Here is a 17,417-nt window from a genome sequence, read left to right as displayed (position 1 = left end):
TTCTGTTAAGAGTTAGAACTAGATCAGAGATTTCCACGTCTTCAAAGCGCAGCTGGGAAAGGAAATGATACCAGGGGCGGGGGGGGGGGGGAGGGCAGAAGTAAAGGAATAAAAACCAACTTTTCTGGCAACTTCAATAAATCCGGTAACTGAAGGTAAAAAATAGATTGTGAGGGCTGGGTCTGGTCCGGATGAAACGCTAGGCTCCTTCCCAATTCCTGAGTCTGGCTCAGAAAGAGCGCCACTGGCATCTTGCCACGCGAGTGCCCCTAGACAGCCACACGCCCACTGGAACTGCACGTGAACAAAGCTTTTGCCCGGAGAGCCACCGCCTGCGGTTTCTCAGTGCAATCTAGCTTCTATCCGGAGTGTAGGGTGAACACAGGGTTAAGCTAGTTCCCTCCTCGGCAGGAGGGAAAGGAGGGGGAGGGGAAACGAAGCGTTCTGCCTCGCAGGGTACCGTGCAGTTAGCTGTACAGTTGAAAGCGGTAGCCATCACTTGTGAGTTTGGCGTCATCCATTGTCACAACCTAGGAATGTGCGCTGGGAGATAACACCAAGTGCAGGGCCTCTCAAACACGCAGAGCTCGCTCTGCTTCCAGGTGCGCTCCTTTCTGGTCCTCCGTCTCGAGTTTCCAGCAGCTGGAGACAGCACGTCTGAAACCGTCACGGCGTCCACGGAGCCTCAGGACCAGGGTGGAAGTTCTCAACAATGGGCAGGAGGGACCTCGGCGGCGACCCCTAAAACAATACCATGCCCGGGGAGTCCCTCTGCTGCCGCTGTGCCAATTTCTTCCCTTTCCACCTCCCCGACCCAGTCGAATTCGGATGAGCTAAGGAGACAAGGCCACCAGGTAAAGGGGCTGCAAAGCCAGGTGAAGTTTCTCGTGGTTGCCCTAGCTTTTCTTAGGTGGGCACCAAGCTATCTGGGAAAACTGACTGCTTTCCCTTTTTTGAACAAGTGGTGGATGGTCATCGGGTGGGAGTTCTCAGTATTGTCTCTTTACATTACCAAAGAATATAGGCTTTTTTCCCTCTCTCTCTTTCTATCCCGACTTGGGGATGCTCTCAAGTCGAATCCACGTCCTCTACGGAGTTTTGTGACTGAGTTGTGGGGTAAAAAAACGCTCCCTTGCTGCCTGCCAGAAACATCTATCCTAAATGGAGTTTTCCAAATCCCCCATGCTTTTCGAACTCCAGCCTCCCATTTCCACTAGAATGATTCTCTTAAGTCCGGTAAGTAGCAACCTCCCCTACTGTCCGTGTTGAATCCCAGAAGTGTTATTTGTATCTGAAGCCTCTACCCGCCCTGTGCCCCAAATCCGGGATTAATTAGCTACTAAACTGAGGATGCTAGTTTGTTTTCTTTCCGATCGAGTGCGATTTTTCCAAACCAAGGACCCTTGTGCTTTGCTCCTGCACTGGGGACTGGCAGTTCCAGGGTTGGTGTAATTGCGCTTTCCTGACTCACCGGCGGGGGATGGAGAAGTCCCCCGGAACTCTATAATCACTTTCCCTGCGCCGCGTGCCTGGGACGCAGATCTGGGTCCTTCTATCCCCCCCCCCCCACCCCGGCGCTGAACGCAAGGCCAAACAGACGCCCAGGGCAGTAAGGGCAAGGACCCATGAAGCTGCCCTGGAGTCCGCACCAGACTAGGGACCTCCTGGAAAGACTCCTCTGCTAAGCTACCAGTCCAGGGTTCTTCCTGGAGCTTTCAGCGCCGCCGCGAATCACTTCTGTTTTGCAAACCCTCCACGATGAAGGGTCCGAGCTAGCTAAGGTCTCTGCACTAATCAGGGAAGGGAACATTTAGAAAAGAGCCTGTCTGTCTTGAAAGGACTCATTCTAAACTTGCTGTTTGGATAAATCATCTTGCCTGCTGGGGGGCTTGGGCAGGGGCAGTTGCTGCTGAAGGCTACCGCAATCGCGACTGTCGTCTTGGCGCTTCTCTTCAGAAGCTTCCAAGATGACTCTCACTATTTCTTCTCCTGAGGTTAGAGTCTCCATTCGTGCCCCCATTCTCTCCTGGATATTTGTCAGTTACACTTCGAGTTTGGAAAAAAAAAGACAGGCTATGTGTATGTGTTTTCTAGTCGCCTTGGTATCTATATAGGACAAGAGTGGCAAGCTCTCTTGTACCTCAGCGGTGTGTGTCAATGTGTGTGAATGCATGTGTCGCGGTGCGTTTGGGTGGATCCTTGTGTGGCCTGGGAGACAAATCGGGCGTATCTCCAAGTCGTCTCACCAGGATTTAAGCGCTCAAATCCATGAAGGTAGCAGACACAACAGCGATGCAAGGAAATAAAAACAATTGGGGAAGTGGTGCCAAGTGACTCAGACTTTGAACTGAGGACAAGGAGTGCGGTCGCGCCTGGGGTTCGTCCGGAAATCATCTCCAGCGTGTTACAGGCAACGCCCTTGCCAAAGCCGTCAGCCCAGAACGCTGAGAAGATCCCGAGGGAGTTGGTCCAGGGCGAGCTTTCAACTTGCAAATTGCCTTTCCTGGGGCCCTACCCACAGCGCGCCTCACTGCAGCCTAATGCTCGGTGCGTGCTTGTTCTCCCTTTTCTGTTAGTTTTCTCCGGGTCTACAGACTAGTTAAAACAGGATCCCAACTGGCTGGAGACTTATGGGCAACAGTGAATGAAAGAGCAAACCAGGCGACCATTCCTTTCCCAAAAAGAGACGGGGAAAAAAAAAATAAAATGAAAGAGATATGTCTCAGCTTTCTTAGATTACTTTTTAACCTTTGCAAAGAGAATCCAAAGTGGGAAAGGTGTGCCAATTGGACATTTTAACCACGTAGCCTGTTTTCAGTCTTTGAAGCGGACCTTGTCGGTGGCCCATTGTAATTTCTAGAGACAGCTCATCTACTGATCATCACTCTTTCCAGGAGTAGCCAGGGTGACAGAGGAAAATGGATGCGTTTGTTTATATACGATGCCAAACTCTAATTCCTCCAATTAAACTTTATGGAAGAAAGCTTGATGAGTAGACCTTTGATGGGCTGGGGGTGCAACACATCCCCAATGTTCCCTGCCAGTAAAATAACGCCATTTTGGTTGAGAGACTTGCTGTATTTTTACCCTCTAATGTTACATTTCGATCATTTCTGAGTCTAAGTAATAGCTCCTCTTGCGTGGACGTAATAGGGCGAACTACCGGGTGGTTTCTTCACCGTTCTGAGAAACTGAGGGTAGGGAGGATGCCCTAGGCTGAGAGAGAGAGAGAGAGAGAGAGAGAGAGAGAGAGAGAGAGAGAGAGAGAGAGAGAGAGAGAGAGAGAGGCGCTGTGCTAGGTCAAGTTGGCATTCCTGGGTTAGCCGGGTGCACGTAATTCTCTCCAGGGAGGACAGGGTTAAAAGCCCCATCTGACTTTGCCTCTTGGAAAGCTTAGGGTTGCTGCGGCTCCTCCCAAGCATTCTTTAAACCAGAGAAGTGGGAGGGACTCGGCTTGGGAGGGAGGAGAAGAGGGAGGCCAAGAAAGAGGGCTCGTAGAGGGGAGCGCGCCAGAGCACGAGGGACCGAGGGAGAGGAGGGGCGTGCAAGCTGCAAAGCCGACCCCGCGAATTCATTACAGTAAACATCTCCAGGGGGTGTCAGGAGGGGTGGGGGTGGGGACCTCAGCATCTACATTAGCGGACCCGGTCCGATCAAGGCAGCAGTGTGGCTGGAGCAGCCTCCAGACTCGCGCCCCGCAGACGCTGCACTCGGAGTCAGCCCCGCGCCCGCCCCCGCGCAGCCCGAACTGCACGCCTTGCTGCGCGTGGTCCGCACATTCGCTGCGACCGAACGCCCGCCCAGTTCTCCGGCCGACTCCCGTGGTCCTCGGTCTCGGAGAAGTCCCGAACTCGACCGGGACTCTCTCCACCGCCCTTCTAGTCCGCCCTACTTTATTTGGGGTACGAGGCGGAGGGGGGGGGAGACGGAAGAAGAGAGGAGAGGAAACCCGGAGCTGTGGCAGCCCGAGCCTAGATAAAGTGGCATGCTGGACCCTTGGAGGCGGAGGTGGCGGAGGACGGGGGAAGAGGATGCCGCGGCTCCGTAGGGGACGTAGGCGACTACAGGCAAGGCGAGCAGGGCGCTTGGGCGCCGGCAAGCTGCCGGGAGGCGCGCTCAGCTCTGAGGCTCTGGCCTCAGCTTCCCGGAGCTCCGACACAGCCAGAGACGTAGCTGGATTGCAGCAGTCACCGCCGCCACCTGGAGGACCCAGCAAAAGTTTGGATCTGGGGGAGGGCATTGCGCTGAGCGGGATTACCCCCGGGGCTGGAGAGAAACCTGGAAAACCTTAGCAGGTAAATGCGCACCCTTAACCGCGTCCCCTCCCCCCGGGCTTTGGATCTTTTAGGTTTGACTCAAAGTAAGACTGGGGGCCAAGTTCAAGGTCCCAGAAATGGGTTTCCAGTGCTGGCGGTTCGACAGTCATGTTAGCTGGGGGTGGGAATGGGAGCCTGTGGCGGCGGGGGTGGGAGGTGTCTTGGTGTTTCTTCCTGCCAGATAGGCAGCTGTGTAAATCGACCCCCCACTCTCAGTGGAGGAGAACCCTGGGCCCCAGCTGGTGTCTGATTCTGTATAGTTTGGAAATTTAGAAAGTGTATTCAAGGACTTTTAAGTGTGCCTGAATTCACAGAAATGATTGATGGATTTCATTCACCCCATTCTCTCATTCTCTCAGTTCTGTTTCATATAAAAAGAAAGGAAGCTTACTTTTGCTTGCCTGCTTCTCACAGCCTTCTCTGAATCTTAGATTTAAAGAGGGATATGAATATTAAAAGCAAAGTGGGAAAAACATCTCTCCCCTGCCCGACCCTTTGGACCCTTTGACATCCTTGGAGTCTTCCCTAATTTCATTCATCTTCTGCTGTCATAAAATATGAATTATAAAAGTCACATTTTCATTGAAGGACAATATAAAAATTGGCTAATACGTTAGCCTTTGAAGGTCTATATTTGATCAGTGTGTGTATAGTAGGGGAAAGAGAGGAGGGATGGATATGGATGTGCGTGGTATGTTCCACTGCCTGGGGTTAGTGATGTTGCAGAGAGCCCCCTCCCTTCTTTGGTTTGATGCTCAGTGATGTGGGTGAACTGAGAATGGCTTCATGTGGGCGAGGAGGCTAGAGTACCAGAGGGAAGACACTCACAGTTCTGAACAGCAGCTCCCCGCACTTCAGCTAATAAAACAGCTTCTGCTTGCTCCCAGGGCAGAAAAGATTCAGCAGCACCACCCCTTAAGACACTATAGAGTTTTGAAGCAGCTCCTGGGGGCCCTGGTATCATTTTTATTATGATGATCACTATTAATTCTGCTGGAACCTCCTAGGACATTCTCTGAATGAAAATCATCTCTCTGAGAGCTTGTGATTAGTTCTAATAGAGGGACTCTCCCGTTAAGCTAACAGTAAACTAATCAAGTAAATGCAGGGCGAAAATCCCTGTAAATGCAGGCAAATGCTTCTCCAGGGGTGCAAGGTGCCGATCAGATTTCTTTGCATGCTGTGTCTGCTGTGCATTGCCTCTTGTAAATGGGAGCCTTTGCTCCTTATTCAGCTGGGAGGCTACTTAAATCACACAGGGCTTCAGTGAGCTTCAGAGCATGTCCACTCGTTTACAGGATTATGGCTAAATTTATTATGCCTAACTTCCCCCCAGTCCAAAGCTAATATATGAAGGATGGCTTCCGTATCAGAGTGGGATCCTCTCTAGTCCTACCTGGTATGACCTTATTAAATAAGCCAAGAAGCATCTCCCCCAAAATTGGGAGATAAATAGGATGCCAGGTTGGCATTTATCCAGTGCTTTATTTGATTGTTGCCGTATGGATATGCATTTTCAGGTCAGAATCTGAAATGCTGGAACTGGATAATGTCTTTTAAATCATCAAGGATATTTACCAGATACATGTGGTTTGGCTGACCACCATATTAGAGAGGAATCAATCTTTGGGGAATATGTGCACCAAGGAATGTTGCCCGTTTGCCTGTTTTACCTGTTTTTTTTTTTGCCCCTGAATGTGTACAACTTTTCTTCCCTTGTCTCCTCATTTTTTTTTTCAGAAGCCTGAGGAAATAAAAACAGGCTAGGTTAAAACCCTTAAGGATCTTTACTAATGACTGCTGATGGTACAGTACCACATTGTCATGTCAAGTTACAAATATCTTTGACTGGAGAAAGTTGGGAAATGTGGTTCCAAACATTATTCCATGTGTTGGATAGTTGAAACACAGTTTTGTAAAGAAAGAGTTGGACCAACAATGCTATTATAGACCTATTATAGACTTAGCACAGAATGAATGCTAGACTTTTTGTGTTCTTTCTTTCCATTCCTTTTTGTTTGTTTGTTTTTGGTACTTACTTAGGTAGTTTCACTATAGTTTTACATTCTAGGGGATGCTATAAAGGAAATAAATTATGCCATGCTGGCCTACTCTGGGGTTCCCAGAGCAGCCGTGTTCTTTTCCTGTATGCAAGGTTTGAGATGATGTGATCATATCTGAGTTTGAATGGCTGGTTCTCATTTGAACCTTCTCTGATGCACTTTACGTTTATTCTGGCCTGCTGGATAGCTTGACTTAGGATTTAGACCAATTTTCCTAAAGCAGCGATTAAGTTTCCCTGTTTGAAGCTGTGGTTTCAAGTACATCCACAACCAGAGTATTCTGTAGAGGCTCAGCTGGAGCATCTAATCTGGTTTGACTCTTCAGCTCTACACTTTTGCAAGGAAGAATGGCTCCTCCTGTGATCAGCAGGACCTTAGGTTCAAAAGAAATAAATAAATAGAAAGCGTGAGGGCGCTTAGAGATTTTGTTGTCTGTTTAGAATATTCCAGTAAGGTGAAGGTGATGAATATTGATTCTGTTTGGTTCATGCTTTTCTGGATAATCATCTTTTGGTATATTTAATTTTAATTCAAGTTCCCCTTCTCCCCCGTACACACTGGATTGCTTTAATAACTTTGTGGTTTCTGCTACACTGATTCAAATTCAGTCCATTAGTGACCTCTATCTGTGAGAAGTGAATACTCATTGTTTTTCTTTCTTCTCATCAGCATCTGCAGACAGATGATGTGTGTCTGGGGACCTACCAACTCCATAGATCTTTCTGAATATTTCATTTTTTTTTCTGATTTGATTTTTCTAATACAAAGTTCAGTGCAGATAATGATATTTAATAACAGTAATAAAATGTTATCAGGGAACAGTACTACTAAATGGTTTTTCCATAAAGCATCGACAATATGATCAACATAAATTAAATCCCGACAATGTATACTGTCTGAAAGAATTGCATACTCAAGGCGACTGTTATGTTGAGGCTCACAATGCTGCTGAATGTCTGTGAAATTTTATTGCCCTTAAGTGCTTACATAACAAGGGAAACTTGAGACAGGCCCAAAACATATATGTGGTAACTGGACTTCTTACTTGCAGTATGCATGCGTCTTTAAATTCAGCTTGGCTTCTGCTGTGAACTTAGGTGCAGATGAGGGACTGACTAGGTGGAGTATAAAAAGGATATCTATAAACAAATAGTCTTTTAAAGAGACTCAAAAAGCCTGCCTCTTAATCCAGCTGTATCTCTGGGGCTTTTCGAATAGAAGTCCAAATTTTAGTTGATTATTCAAAATGTCAATTGAAGTCAAAGTTTGCTGCACTTCTTACCTTTGGTGGATATCGTTATTTGGCATTTTTCACATGTTCTTCATGTAGTGGTGTTTGGGATTTGGAGCTTTTAGGATGTTTTATTTCTTTTTCCTTGGACAGGTTTTATACAAGAGACATTTTTAAAGACCAATTATTGTTATTATTGAAGTTAAACAACCATTATAGTATCCGCATGGGCTTCCTTTCTTATTGTTCCTGCCCTCCTTTATTTGCTTTTGTGAAATCGTATTTTTCCTCTACAACTCCATGTTGAGGGTAGGAGCAGTATTATCAGTATGATGTGACCTTCTTTAATAAAAACTAATCTTCAAGTTTATAATAAAGTACACACACACACACACACACACACACCCCTCAATAGCTATTTTTAGACATTATTTTCAAGGGTCTAAGTATGTTTCTTTTTTAAGGGCTATGACACTAATATTGTAATAGGAATGCCCTGTGTTCTGATGAATACAGAGGCTTATTTCAGTCTCTTGAAACAGTAAAACACTGTGTTAGCAAAATAATCAGTGGTATTTTGAGTTCATGGTCAAATTCTGTTAGAACCTTCATGTTTCTTTCACTTTTCTTTTTTTTTTTCCTTCTTTTTCCCCCCTATCCTTTGGTGAATTTCACATCTACTGGTCTTTCTGGTTTTCTTTGTTTCTTTCTACTGTGGCTCTTTGAAGTCCTTCAAAATTAAACAGTAGCTACTTTTTGGGGAAATTCATCATGGTATGTTCTGGATTCCAGGAGAGTTAATGATGCAGAAAAAGTCCTGTAAAACATCTTTGTAAAAGAAGTCCTTCTCTTGAAGGCTTCCTACTTACTGGCCTCCTGTACCATTTGCAGTGAATTGGAACTCCGTTATTTATTTTTCAAATACCACCTCTAACTTAATTTAATGTGGGATGTGTTTCTGCAGAAGTGTGCATTGCCCTGTGTGTCCCGAGTCCCTTCAACAAAGCGGTATCATTGTTACCAAACTGCAATAAGGGAAGGTCACAGAAAATCCTCTGATATAATTGAGGAAGTCAGAAGGCCTCATTCACAATTCTCAAATGCTGGTCAGTTACTCTGCTGATATTTAATAAGGACATACATCTTTCCCCCCAGCAGCTTAGTGGTTAAAGACTTCAATCATTTTTGGAACTACTCACAAAATAAGACTTTGGAGCTGCAAACATTTCTTTGATGCTTCTCATTTTCTTCTCATGTTGATTTTAGTAGAATGTGCAAGAAATTTGAAAGCGGCCTTCTGTTGACCTAAGTTTATGTAAGTTTATAGGCCCTATTGCCCATTTCAATCTTATTGTTATATTTCAGTTCTTTGAATCCAGGCTTTCATAAAGATAGAAGAACTCCCCATGTGAACTGTTGAAGAACCTGCAAGGTTTTGGAGTTAAGCCTACTGAAAAATAGGAAGTCCCCAAGTCGTAGATGCCAGTGGTCACTGAGACCACCTTTTCCGGGAGTGAAAGAGCAGTGGCTCCTGTGTAGACTCAGGAATACTCTGCTCGCCAGAGTCCACACAGGTCACATGGCCACGTGGAAAGCATTAGATACATACTAGTCCTGAAATAGGTTCACATGTTGGTGTCACTCTGATCCCCAGCAGGTTGTGGGTGTCACTTTCATGAGACTCTAGTGTCAAGACAACCGTTGTGAGAGATTCCTATCCTACTTTGCTCCCCAGCTTGGACGCAGACGCTTGGGTAAAGGAATTGTGCAGGAGTTCTAGTACTCAATGATGTGTAGGACAAAGGGGAGCGAGGGAAGAATGCTTGGATGAGCATTGCCCTCTATGACTGTATTCGAAATTTCAGTATTTTTTCTTCTTCCCTCGTGGTCCACCTTCTATGTAAGTGACATTCTGAAGCTAAGGGATACTGGGCTCTGTACAGATTCATTTAATTCATTTTAAATCTTAAGTAAGCAGATGCAGAAATCTCCAAATATAGATCAAAAATTTCATTCTTTATAGAACTACCAAAATTGATCAGAATTTGTTTTTTTTTAAAATACAAAAATCTTCATGGCAGTCTTTGATATATTTGTATTTTAAACATTTGCATTTTGCTACCCCTTTTCTACTATTGTACAGGATTACAAGTTTTTCTCCGCTGAATATTTTTGTGGTGTAGGCATTTGGCTTTTCAACCACGACAGGGCATGAGAAATGACATTTATCTATTTATTTTTTTGAGGAAAGAAAAATACAGCATGCATTCTTTTGTCAGTATATTCCTTCCTATATTTGACCTTGTAGGATTTGCTTAATCTCCTGGAGACTTAATTTCCTCTTTGCAGAGTTCAACAGAGTTGTTGAGAGGTCAAATAAGATTAATGTGTGTGGAATGCCTTGATAACAATACAGTGTTATATTCTCATAAAGAGGCATTATACACGTCGATAACATTTATCACTGCATGTCTGTCTTATGTTGGGGTAGGCTAGGTTCTGTCTAATTAACAGGTTAACCAAGAGGTTCCCCCTGCACTTTAATGAGCCTTGGCTCTTCTGTGTGTGGTTTCACCTAACTTATGAATTTTTTTTTTTTTACCCATGTATCTCTTTTTTTCTTCTTCAATTCGTTTGGTGATTCCTTTGGTGAGCTTCATTGTTTTGATGAAGTTCCTTTCAAGCCATAGGAAGGGTGAGGTGAGATGAGTTCAAGGACTAGCCTTTCCTTCCCTTGAGCTACTGAAGAACTGACTGAGGCTAAATTGATCATGGATGGATTCTATTACAAATCTTTATTGGAAGAAGCTGCACATTCCCTTGAAATTAAATTGCTTCTGTTTCTGACCAAGTTTAAACTGTATGCGTAAGAGTTACTTACTTCACACGAAAACAACATCAGTAACAATAAAAAAGTTATGACACATTGTTAATAAAACATTTATCTTGTAAAAGAAGACTGTCATTTTAGTTCTTTGGTTGAAAAACAATTCCTTCACTATTAGTGAACTGATTTGCTATGAAGGAAACAAATATTACAAAACTTTATGGTGTTACTGTCACTGACTTTTAGTGACCCAGTTTTTTATGGCTTATGTCTGTGCAGTTGTCCTATGTTAAACAGTTGTTTCCACCTTTATTGCTCTTGGCTAATTTGTTCACATGCAAGCCTTTGTGAAGGTTAATTCTGAGTGTTTGATGACCCATGATCCAAAGTTTTACAGGCATAATACATTTATGAAATATACAAAACTCTCTTGAGATGGGGATTCTTGGTCAGAGCAAATATTTTAACCAGTGATTCTAAATTCTTTCTGATTTCTAATTTGTTAGCTTTCCAAGTTCTAAAACTTTGTCTTACTTTTTGTTTTATTTATTTCTTTGTTTAAACTTTTTATATTTTTTTTTTGAGATTACTGAAGTAGGGGTTCTCACTGTTTAACCGTGGCTGTCTGAGAACTCACTCTGTAGACCAAGTTGGTCTTGAACTCACATAGATCTGCCTGTCTTTGCTTCCAAGTGCTGCTAAGTCTTCCTTAATTTTTGTATTTTATAGTACCTCATAAAGATCATGATCATATCTTGTTCGACAAAACGGATCAAAGTATTTTTGGTTATGGACTTGCTAAATACTTTAATAATAAGATTTTAAGAAAGAAAAGCAGTTTTCTACTGCTTAAAGTATAAATAAGCAAATGAAAAGACCTTATATGTATCAGTGTGGGGAGTTAGTATGTTAGTGTGTAACCTTGCTGTGTATAAATATAATCTTAAATCTTGGGAGACTGGAGAGGAAGTACTAAGCTGTTGTTAATTTAGCTATTGTTTTCTTGAGACGATAAAATAAAAGTAAGATAAAAAACTCACTAAAAGTTTTATCTTTTCCCCATATTTTCTTTCTTTCTTTTCTTAATTACACTTCTTCCCTTTTCTTTCTGCATTCTGAACCCTCTCATACACCCCACCTTGCAGTCTTTCAAATTCAGGCTTTTCTTATATTACTGCTGCATATATGTATTGTTTATGTATATACCCATATATTCTCAAACATAACCTGCTCAGTATGAACAATGAACAATTCGCATACTCTCAAATATGTTCTCAGGACTGAATATTTATATCCGACAGCCAACTGGTGTGATCATCTCTGGAGAAGACTCTTTGTCCCACTCAGCATTCCTTGGGTGCCTGTAGTTCTTTAATTGGAGATTTTTCTTTTCCATGTAGGTTGAAGGAAACAGTTTGTGAAGAAAAATACCAACTGCCACGAGCATAACTGTCTCTTGTGAAGGAGACTATGATTCTTTAGAAGCAGAAGGTATACTACAGATTGGGAAGAGATCTTATTTATTCATTCAGAAGACGATCTTTAGCGCTTGCCATGGGCCAGGCCCACAAGGCAGGCATAAACAACCAGTATGACTGGAGAGTCAAGATTTAAGTAGGACTCCTATGCTCAGACTCCAAGCTGGTGGCAGGAGAGGGTGGTGCAAAGCCTGGTTGCATCAGTGGTTTATGCATGGCTGAAGACATTGCTGTCAGCCTGAGTAAGTGAGCCAGGAATATGCAATGAAAGGAACTCTGCTTTCAGACAGGGATAACTTTACGTCCTAATGTTGGCTCTTCTGCGTGTTAATTTGGTGGAATGTGTCAATTTTAAAAATGTTTCTCAGTTTTTGGTTAAGTAGAAAATGGGAAGGGTGCGCATGTATCTTTGTGAGAAACTACTTAGTATTTATAAGGTTCTGCTGTCTGTTTCCAGCTGAAGAAGGACTGGGAAAGAAGGAGCCAGATGCATGCAGTGAAACAAGAAAGGAAATAAAATTTTATACAGTAACAAAAGTTCAGCTAGTACAAAGTGGAATAAGAAGATGGTTTCAGATGGGGCTGGGAAAGAAAGAGAAACAGAATGAAGAATTTCTCTCAAGTTGGGAAATCAGACAGTGACACCAATGAGTTCATTGAAAGCACCAATTTTTGATTAACAGTTTTGTGTAATGTGTTCTCATGCCTAGAAGTATATCCTTACACCCTTTGCCAGTGTTTGAAAGAAACCCAGGTTCTAGACTGGGACACAGAGCACAGTGAGCTGTGGTGATGATGTCTTTGCCAAGGTACAGTGACTTTTATCAAAATGAATTTTAAGCATTTGCCTTGACCAATTCACTTTACCCATTACCCTTTACTGTAGAAAATTAACTATAATAATTGTTGTAATTTCTTAACATTTTTTCTCTCCATGTGCAATGATTATATCATAAATGTCATGGTTCATTTTTATTGTTAGCTCAGTGCAACCTAGAGTTACCTGCAAAGAGGGAACATCAACCAAAGAATCACCTCATTCAGACGAGTCTGTGGCCATCACTGTGAGAGACTGTCTTGATTGATAATTTATGTGCGAGGGGCTATCCCAGTGTGGACTGTAACATCATTAGCCAAGCAAATTAAGCTGTGTGAGAATTTCCCTGAGTGTGTCAGCTCCTTCCTAGACTTCCCTCAGTGTTGGAATGTGATCTGGAAGTGCAAGCAACTGAAATGAACCCCTTCCCCCCCTCCCCCAAGTTGCTTTTGGTCAACAGAAAACAAACTAGAACGCTTATGTAATGATGGCCATTGGATGTAGGATGGTACTGTTGGGCTATTGTTTCAGGGTGAAACCATTTCTCTCAAAAGCACTTTCAATTAATTTCAAAGTAGGGCTTTGCACGGCTTCCATAACAGGCTTCTCAACAAATTTAGTTCTCAGATACACTGTTCAAAATTAATTTTAATTATCATTATAGTCACATATATGTGCAGAAAATATTATATATTGTTATGTGTGTATATATATATATATATATATATATATATATATATATATATATACTAATAGACCAAACTGCAGAAATTAGTATAAATTCATATGCTGTATATAGTATATATGAAACTTGCTTATTTTTAACGTTATGAGTGTATAAATGTATTGATTTATAAAAGTGATCTTTAACAGAACGTTAGGTAGGCCCAAGCCATCAAGTAGGGAAACAGTAACTTTTCGTTTTAAGATCATATAATATATAATGTAGCACAAATGTGATTAATGAAATTGGTGCAGTGGGCAGTAGGCAGCAGAGTAGTCTTTGTAAGCTGCTGATTTATTTTTAAGTAGCTTCTAAGCTACAATTCAACCCAACATAAAACAATAAAAGCCTGTTTTGCTACTTTAGAACATGTAAGGGAGATTAAAATTCTTTGGAAAGTGATTTTTTTTGAAAAATATTTTTCTTTTTACCCAAATAGGTAAGAAACAAGTTCAGTAGTGCTGACAGCAATGGAATTTAAAACTTCAGTCTAATAATCTCAGGCTCCAAGGAATGCCAGGCAGACTTCCGCTGGAGTCAGGAGCTTATAAATGAGGACTGGACAAAGACTGAATCTTATCCACGTGCTATGCACCATGCTAGGTTTTGTTCAGGGCATTTGGGATAAAAGTTCATGCAGGATGTTGTCTTTGCTCACACAGTGGAAATAGATTAACCCACAGCTGAATTAAGTGAAGACACTGGATAAAAATGCATTGAATATTGTGTTTTAGTAGAACCTGGGATTATGGGCTCTTAAGAACTCCTTAATTGTAACTGTGAGATTTCATTCTTTCTAACCTCAGTATTCTGTAGATATATGATAGTCTAGTTGAGAACCACAGGAATTTCTGTGTGTGTGTGTGTGTGTGTGTGTGTGTGTGTGCATTTCCCACTTAAGAATACTGTTCCATAGTCTTTTATTTTTCAGATATCCGGGTTGACTTCACTCTTGGAAGCAACAGTGTCCTGTGTTTTTTTCTTTCTATCAGTACCTGCTCTTCCAGCTCCCTGGAATTCTCATCCTGTTTTTTATTATTCTCAGAATTAATTTACTAAAACATCTAAGAAGCCAAAAGATATAGTTGCATCGTATTCTTCATCACCTCACGAGTTTCCTGGGTTCTCTGTCCTTCTAGACAAACCTGTCCAAATATGTTGGTCTGTCTTGCAAGATCCCTGATTACCCAGATCTAAAACCAAGCTCTCATTTGTTCTCAAACACCCATCCCGTGTACTTAAGTTAAGAAAATCAATCTTTCCCCTGGGGTTTATCTTTCATGCAGAACATTAACCAATTGTTCTTCTTTTAGTCAACTTTTCCTGTAAAAGTCACTGGGATGTAAGCTTGTTTTTTCCAAGTATCATTTAAAACTTCGGCGCCTGCTGGTTCATCTTCTATTTTAATGTGTTTTCGCTCATGTCTGTGTCCAGATCTTTGACTCAGTCATTCTTCCTTCCTAGTGATAATGAAAATGCCTGGTGTAGCAAATTCTGCATCCATGCAATTAAACGAGTTCATTTGTAACCTCCTGGGCTGATCATCAATGACAAGCTCTTCATATGGTAGCAGAGAAGGGCTGTTTGTCAGTAGCACATTTTACTCCCTACACGGGTTGCCTAATGGAAAGAAATATAGCCCCCGCCTTTTGGACTTGCTCTAAGCAGGTTTTACAAGCAAACGCCTGCTGGGTAACCAAACCCTGATCAGCATCAGGCTTTCCAGCCCACACGTGAGGTAATTCAGATACCACATAGCTAGCACATATCTGTTTAAAGAGATAATTTTGTCTCATGATATGTCTTTCCTGATGCCAAATGAAACTGTTGAATAGATGCTCATATTAGATGTGTATTTTCACATGGGATAAAGTTAATAGTTCATTGAAATTACCTTTATGGACCTGTCTTGGCAGCATTAAAGAGAATAAAACAAAGCACATTTGAGGGTTTGTACATTTGCTCTCCTTTTATAATTTTTGTTTTTTGATTTTATTTTATGAATTGATCTTAGGCATAGTCTTTTTTGACATTGTTCTCTGAGAGGTAAGGGCTTTCCAGAGAGGGCAAAAGAAGACTAGAAATCACAACTTCTTTATCACTTTTTCTCCACACGACAGGGTCTGCTTAGTGTATTGGATTTCCATGTTGAGTGCAGCAAAGGACATGCAAAGGTTATCATGAGTTCCAAACATATGTAGCATAAATTGATTGACTAGTTAACCATGACAACGACAGTGGGTAAATCATAGATCTTTTTGTTGTTGCTGTTGTTGGCCAAAAGACAATTCTAACTGTACTCTTCTGATTTCACGGTGGGTGATGAATGGGTGGTTAGAGACGGCTTGCTTGGAAGTGCTGTGTCTATGGTTGCACCTGTTTTTCAGAAAAAACAAACAAAGCAGAGGCAGAAAAGTATGGAAAAATGAGGCATTTATTTTGATATTCACTTTTTAAGGTTTCCTTAGCATTGCATATATATTGTCCTTTCTTTCACACCCTAAGATTGTTTTCTACAAGGTCAAGGCATTTCACACAGCAGACTAATGGCATCTCACATCTTTAGTTCTAATCTTTGGGATTCTATGAAGCAGCAATGTCTCCCTATTGTTGAGTTGCAAAGAGTGTTCGAGAGGCCACAGTCTCATCCAGAGGATCAATAACCACAACACCACCATTAAAGGTTAGTGATAATGCTCTCCATCATAGAGTTATTCTTTTAGAAGGCTGCTTATTCAATTCATACATGATACCACATTAAATTCTTTACAAAGCATCTGTGAAGTACTTTATTCTGATTGATACTATAAAGGCTCTGCTTTGCACATAGAACAAATGGTAGGGTTGTGTAGTTTCCTTACCTTACCTTATAATTATTAATATTTTTGTTTATACAGTAGAACCACCTAAGACATTGTGATAGAATCCTTGCCATTGTTGTCAGTGAAGAAAATGATTCTTGGATCATTTAATATAATTCAGTGAAATGGGAATAGCGGAAGTGTCATTTATTTGTAATTAAAGCTTAACAAGGTTTAGCAACATTTTTGACAGGAGTGCGAGTCTGCAGATTAAAACTAGAGGTGGAGGGCTAGGTTTAAACGTAGAGGAGTCTCTCATTTCTTTTTCCCTTGCCTGCTTATCAGCATTGCTAATAAATAGTTAAATGAATTGATTTGAGATTCACCTCTTTTCCCTGTGGAGGTGATAATGGGCAATGAAGTGACCAGAGGGCAGAAAACAACATAAAGTGTATAGCTGGAGAGAGCCTGGAATAATGGAGAATTGACTGGGTTATAAATAGGTCAGGTCTGCTCCTTTTCTCAATCTATGTAATTGCTCGGGTGGTAGACTTTTATTGAGTGAAAAAATGACCCAGAGATGGGCTAGGAAAGACTTATTCTCTGTTGATGACTTGAGAATAAGCAAAGTCTAAGCTTTCAAATCTCCTGTCTGTTAAATTCTTTGGCCATCCTCCCCTCTTCTTGACTTTCTGCCAGTGGTGTTTATTTCTGCATAAGTAAAATTTGTAACATTTTTTTTTTAAATTTTAGAGTTAGAATTGAGATCCCCCAGTTACGTGTTCATTATGTTTGCACATAAGCACTTTTAAGGCTGTTGAAACCAAGGGTTCTGTTTATCATTCCTTTCCCTTCCTTTACGGCAGTAGGCTGCAGCTTCTGTTATTCCTGCACACATTTGTCACCCTACCCCATTAGCTGCAGTGAGTCATGAGGCCACTGCAGATTATTTCTGACCTGGGTCAGTCTAGATGAGCTCACTTCTGGGCTTGTCTGACAGAATTCGATACCCAGGTGTGGGAAAAGTTTGGAGAGCATCCTTACAGCTACCCAACTCTGTGACTCCTTGGAAACGATAGCTCATTTTAGAACTCTGTAAATGTTTTAGTGTTCCTTATCTCGGACGCTGCACTGAAGGGGATATAAACTTTGGTTACCCT

General features: G+C 42.1%; 1 protein-coding gene across 2 annotated transcripts in view; it reads left to right on the top strand.

The window, feature by feature from the left end:
• The first annotated feature begins 345 nt into the window (after positions 1-345).
• The window catches only part of Flrt2 (fibronectin leucine rich transmembrane protein 2), a 93,784-nt gene continuing 76,712 nt past the window's right edge, over positions 346-17,417 (top strand). The window contains exon 1 of one of the 2 annotated variants that reach the window (XM_075947275.1): positions 346-854. The gene's annotated coding sequence lies outside the window, so the exon portion shown is untranslated. Of the gene's footprint in view, positions 855-3,482; positions 4,296-17,417 lie in introns of those variants that run through there. The other variant, XM_075947274.1, reaches the window with a different exon arrangement.

Source organism: Microtus pennsylvanicus, chromosome 14 (genome assembly GCF_037038515.1).
Source record: "Microtus pennsylvanicus isolate mMicPen1 chromosome 14, mMicPen1.hap1, whole genome shotgun sequence".
In the NCBI taxonomy this organism is placed as follows: Eukaryota; Metazoa; Chordata; class Mammalia; order Rodentia; family Cricetidae; genus Microtus; species Microtus pennsylvanicus.
Note: the sequence above shows the minus strand (reverse complement) of the source record. Positions and strands in the feature narration are given on the sequence as shown.